The sequence below is a fragment of the Lynx canadensis genome, chromosome D1 (genome assembly GCF_007474595.2).
Source record: "Lynx canadensis isolate LIC74 chromosome D1, mLynCan4.pri.v2, whole genome shotgun sequence".
Classification (NCBI taxonomy): Eukaryota; Metazoa; Chordata; class Mammalia; order Carnivora; family Felidae; genus Lynx; species Lynx canadensis.
Window position 1 is genome coordinate 85,352,710 of NC_044312.2, and position 6,731 is coordinate 85,359,440.

Genomic DNA, 6,731 nt, shown 5'->3' on the forward strand with positions numbered 1-6,731 from the left:
GACTAAGCAGAGGACTCAGCCATACTATACTGGACTTCTGACTTACAGAAGAAAACCGTGTGTTGTTTGAGCTGCTAAGCTTGTGGAAATATGTGACTTCAGTCAAAGAAAGCTAGTGTAATGGGTACATTACATTGTGTTCATTGTGAATGAAGGAGTTTTGAACTATATAGAAAGGGAAATTTTTCCATATCTTATCCTCACCCCCCACCCACTTCCCAAATGATTAATTCGCTATATAACATTCTGCAAGGTGTAAATGATGATGCTTTTCTCCTTCAAAGAGGTCAACACTAAGATGGAAAAGAGATAATGGTCATGATAATAACAGAGAACATTTAGAAAATGTCATGTGTTAGCATTCTCTAAACACTTCGTCTGCATTCGCTCATCTAATTCATACAATGGTCATTTGCAGACAGAAGTTATTGCTTGCATTTTGCATATGAGGAAACCAAGGCTAAGGGAATTATAGAAACTTACAAATTTTCATATATAAACCCAAACCCAAGTCTGTCTGATTCTAAGCCCATTTTTCTGGTGGGAAGTTATAGATAGTGTTCAAAAGGTTCACTGTTCTCTTTCTGTTCTATATACTCAGGTTGTTGGTAAACATGAAAAACTGGGAAACTGAAAAGAATACATAAAAGATACAACAATTCAAAAACCCAAAATAAGGTTTATCTTAAGTGAAATCTGATAATCATTTTGCAGAAAACTTTTAAAATTCATTTTTCTTTTTTTTTTTTTAAGTTTATTTATTTTTGACAGAGAGAGAGGCAGAGAATGAGCAGGGGAGAGGCAGAGAGAGATGGAAACACAGACTCGGAAGCAGGCTCCAGGCTCTGAGTTGTCAGCACAGAGCCTGACGTGGGGCTTGAACTCGCAGACCTCGAGATCATGACCTGAGCTGAAGTCTGATGCTCAACCAACTGAGCCACCCAGGCGCCCCTAAAATTCATTTTTCTTAAAAGGAAGGATAATGTGAGTACTTAAATAATTATCTAGGCTTGGTTCACTGATATTTTTCAACTATCTTTTATTTGTGAGATTTAAAAAATAGTAGGAAAGTTTATTTGCTGTGAGTTGAGTCAATCAATTAAGTAGAAATTAAAGATCCATTTGGAGGGACATAATACCCTAATTCTTTTTATTATATTATGGTAGTGTAAACATTTTGAAAGCCAGCAAATACATTCTGTAGGAAAATGTAGCTCAGACCCATAAAAGAGCCATTAGAAATGATTGCCAACTATTGACCAATGAGTAGAAAGTAGGATTATGTACCTCAAAGGGCCAAGTACAAGAAGCTTCCTTAAGATCCATGCTGTGTAAGGGCACCTGGGTGGTTCAGTTGGTTGAGTGTCTGCCTTCGGCTCAGGTCGTGATCTCACAGTTTGTGGGTTCAGGCCCCGAGTCGGGCTCTGTGTTGACAGCTTGGATTCTGTGTCTCCCTCTCTCTCTGACCCTCTCCTACTCATGCTCTGTTTCTCTCTCTGTCTCTCAAAAATCAAAAATCAAAAATAAAGTAGTGCTATGCAACAGAAAAGCAGCAAGAGGTGAAATTAATTTTATTAACAAATTTTATTTCACCTAATACATAAAAAATACTATCATCTCAACATGTAGCTAATATTTAAAAAATACTGCATTCTTTTCATGCTAATCTTCAAAATCCAGTGTGTATTACACACTTATACAATATTTCATTTCAAACTAGTCACATTCCAAGCCCTTAGTAGGCACACGTGGCTACTGACTCATTGTTTTGGGCAGCTCAGCTCTAGAGCATGCATTCTCCCTGGGGGTGATATTGTTCACAAGGAGGCAAAAGTTGAAATTGACTCCAGACGATAAGGATCTTACCTGTTTTATGTTTATCTGTGGTATTAAAATTTCATGGAGAGGGTATATATTAGTCAGGATTCTCCAGAGAAATAGAACAGAGGGAGGGAGGGAGAGAGGGAGGAAGAGAGAGAGAGAGAAAGAGAGAGAGAGAGAGAGAGGGAGAGAGAGAGAGACAAAGAGACAAAGTATGTGTAAACTGACTCCTCCCATTCTGACATGGTTGACACTTCCCATTCCCAAAGAGTAAGATACTGTAGAAGAAGAGTGGAAGCTTTGCAGCAAAGCACAAAGGGCCCAGAGCTGTGTGCTGTCCAATATGGTAGCGAGTATCCCTAGGTGGCAATTTATACATAAATTAATTTAAATAAAATAAAATTAATAATAAATGTGGCACTAGACTCATTTCAAGTGCTCAAGAGCTACAGCTGGCTAGTAGCCACCATATCAGATAATGCCTTGTGGAGAATTTTCATCATTGCAGACTTTTCTATTGGACAATGCTGGCCTAGGGTGTGATGAGTCTGGATTCAAATCCTATATCTGCCATTTGAAATTTGAGTAACCTTGGGAAATTGCTGTACCTTTCTTTGTCTCTGTTTCCTTATCTGTAACATGAGATAATGAAGAAGATACCTATCTTAGAAAGTTTTGTGAGAAATGGATGAATTCGTGCATGTAAAGAGGCTAGTGCAGTGCCTGGGATATAATGAAATATTTCATAAATGGTAGCTGCTATTCAAGTTATCTTCTTTCTTTTGAGCTTTTCTTGGGGAGGATGGGGGCATCAATTAATATTTATAGTATAACTTCACCTGAAGCAAAAAGAAATAAAATGCCCACTCAAATAACTTAATTTTTGCCATTCAGATTAAATCATCTTGAAATAATCTCAATCATTATTTGAGATTTGCTCTTGGTAACTCCATTATCATAGTTTTAAAATTTTCATTTGGGATTGTTTCTGTGACAGAAAAGTCACCCTCATCAAGATTTTAATTAATGCCTCAAATACTGATCTACTCTAATTTCATCGCATCATAATTTAGCTGTTATAATGTCAAGAAAACAAATTGCATTAATCAGCAGTGTTTAGTCACTCACACAGAGGTGGCGCTGGAACTAGCAAGGCCAATGGCAAATGTTATGTGGGAGGCAGATTGCATCCCTTTCTTCAGAATTGCCCATTTAGGTCATTTTACATCATCTAATTCAGATCTGCTGCCCTTGTCTTATTCTGTGCCCTCGCTCACTTTTCCAATGGGCACACACCTTATTATTATTCCTTATAAAACACGGGGAAATCACTTTCTTGGTTGATGTATATTACTCCTACAGTGTCACAGCAGGTGAATACCCCAGCTTGGTCCCTGTATTTGGATATCCGGTGCGAATAAGAATTTCTGTGTGTGGCCCATGGTGGTGGTCAAGACATGGCTGGCAGTAACAGATCTAGCAGTAAAGAAAGTCGCCCAAGTTTCAAATTCTACATGGTACACAACTGGTTTTTGTTTGTTTAAATAAATGCTCTACACTGGTTGTAAGAATTCTACAAATGGAATGTGGGAAAACACAATGTCTCCCTTAAGCAGAGCCTGCAAATCAGAATATATTTACAGTTAGTAAAAACTAGCAGAAAAAAAATTGATGGGCAATGAGTCTCCTGTTTATTTCGGGCCTGGAAACTACTTACTGGGTATAGCGTGAGCTCTACAGATTTAGGTAAGCTTAGATTTTTGGTAAACTTTTTCACATATGATATCTTAGAGCTGTGTAGTTTGATGGGTTATAGCAATTTCCAAACTTTTTATTCCAAATTTAATCTTATATAATCTAACATTTTCTAATGTAATCTCATCTTTAAAAAGAAAAGAAGCTAGAAATGTGGAACCAAGAGACTTGAGTTCAAGTCCTGAGCCTCCTCATCAGTGGGGTATTCTTTGGCACATCACTTAACCTCTAAGCTCGGCATACTTTGATTTCATCATTTGTAAAATGTAAGGGTTGCAATAGATTCACTCTTGTAACCAGGTATTAAGTTAACAGTGCCCCAGTTCTCAATCTAGACACGTGCAGGGAATCCAGCTTGGGTGAGAGGACGGTATAAATACAAGTTGGCTATTGGTAATAATCTAGAGGAATCCAGTCACATACCAAACATACACACACACACACACACACACACACATACATACACATCACAGTACCCTAATATAAGAATTTGTTATATAGAACAGAGTAGAAAAATAATTTAAGGTCGAAAGAAAGGGAAATTACAGAAAATGTATTTTTGAATTACCTGTGTATCAATAACCTGCTCAGGAACTAGAAGTAAGTTCTGGGATACAGTAGCCTCATGTTCAAGATATGACTTTTCCAAGTATATGGCAAGCCAAGGAATGGTAATAGGAACCCGTGTTAATTCTGTCTGAAAACACCATCTGGTTCTAAGCATTTATCTAGGCCACGGATGTCACAGCCTAGATGTGGTCACCATGATATTCAAAGGTCAAAGAGGGGTCTAATTACATGCCCCAGTACTTAAAGGGCAGATTCACCAGAGCATGAACATAATCACTCAGGCCAAACAAGACCCATTTATAATTTTAATTATCAGTGAATCAGACAACTCTATCAAATACCAATTATTTGGCTGTTGCTGAAAATAACTGTCTTGTCTTGTTAGTCTCTAGAATAATCTCTTGAGGGATGTTGAAACGTTCCCCTTAATGTAAATATTTGTTAATATCCATCAAGCAGAATTAGACTCATTTAATGTTTAGCATTGGTGATTTATTTTATTTATTGTTGAGGAACATCCAATATAGGAAGAATGTCGTGGAAAGGCTGTTAACATTGTACACCATTACCATCCGGAAAGGTGTATCAGTACACAATGCAGCTTACACTCCAAAAGCTCACATTTTGTTTTCATTTAAAGAAATAGCTCACCTCATAATTCAGCAAAACTTTATTTGGGGCCTTAGTTATAATTATCATTCAGTGACAAACATTTTGTGCGTGTGTCTGTATACCTGGAACATGTAATAGGGAGCCTCCCCTCAAGAGTTCACTGTCTACCTACATCAAGGTTCAGAGAAATGAATACACGCTAAAAAAATTTTTAGCTTCAGGCTCTATGTGATTTATTTTTATTTAATTTCAAAATCACATTTTGCATAAAGGATCCAAGAAATATTCCACAACAGTTACCCTGACTCTTCTATTAAATGAACCATATGAAATGAGCAATTCAGTAAGTGAATATCAGTAATTTCATATGGTTCAAAGTAACAGCATCTGGGAGAAAAAAAATGACAATACCCAGACTGTCTCAGTTTTAAAAAATTGACTATCTTGAGAATGAATACCTTTGAATAAATAGTTTTTCATCGTGTCCAGGTTGTCACTTTGAGATCTGCCCTCTCACCATTGCCTCTCAAAGAGAGTAGTATGAACCCCACTTACTCTGTGCACTCAGCTGTCATCATTTCTTCTTTTTGCTTTTTACCTACAGCAATTAAGACACGAGTGGTATGTTATCTGCACGGCTTTGATATTTCCATTTCATTTGCAACTTCAGCGCTCTTCAGTCATTTTTGACACTCTTATAATTTTTATCTGCAATTACGCTTTCATTATCTTCCTTCCCGATATTTTACATGTCCAATAAGCCTCTCAATTTCCTTAATTAACAAGTAACCTTCTTTCTTCATGCCAAAGGCTATTTTTATTCCTACAATATTTATGACTAATTGGCACATGCACACTTTTACACTTATAGTAATTTTTCTGGCCTACCCTTTATTTACCCTCTGTTTTGCTCTTCGAGAAACATCTCATCCTCCTTGGCAGTATTCGGTATTAGTTCCTGGGAGTGGCGAAATACTGTCAATTTTCCTTGGCCAGAGTTTGAAGCCTTACTCTTCATTTACAAATAATACTTATGCTTCTGGAATGGTTGTCCCCACCGCCCTTTTTTTTTCAAGGATATTTTACCATCAAGCCCTGTAACCTTAAGTTCTTTCTATGAGCTGCTACTTGGTTTTGTTATCCTTTCATTTACCATTTAAATATTTTGCACTTTTCATTCTGGCCTTACAAGGAACTTGTGGCTTTGGACAGACGCACTTTGGTACCACCTCCCTGTACATTTGGAGCACTTCTCAGAAATGCCATCCCAGATACAAGTTCATGTTGTCAATCACTTCTTCCTATGAGTAGAAGTTGGATCTCTGCTTGGCAATTGCTATATCATCAGAAATTCACAAGAAATTAGTATATAAATTGAGTCACCAGAACAGGCTTTTTCAGGAAAAGTAAAACTATCCATAAAATACATATGTTCTATTATACCGGAAGTACGTATTAACTGCAGATATATTAGACAATACAGATAAGAAAACAAAAAAAAAAATGAAACCACCTATGTTACTCTCATTCAGAGATAACCATTACTCTTGAATATTTTTAATGACCTTTTCCTTAACTGAATCCCTCTCTTTGCTTTCCTACTTTACAAGTATATTTTTCTCTCCTGAAGTAAGGTTTATTATTTTCTTAAGATATTTATAATGTATTTTTGCTTTTTCTTTCACCTAAGAAGTGAAAATTTGTATACATTTTTTCATGCCCAGCGCGGAGCCCAATGCAGGGCTTGAACGCACGACCCTGAGATCAAGACCTGAGCTGAAATCAAGAGTCGGATGCTTAACCAACTGAGCCACCCAGAAGCCCCAAAGAAATGTAATTTTTAATTTATCTGTTTCTCAAGAATAACTTTCTCTCAAATTCTCTGAATGTATCCAGTTTTCATTGAGCTGAGTGTCTGTCCTTGGCTTTTTCTCCTCTATTCTGTAGTACACATAAAACTAACATACTGAGGG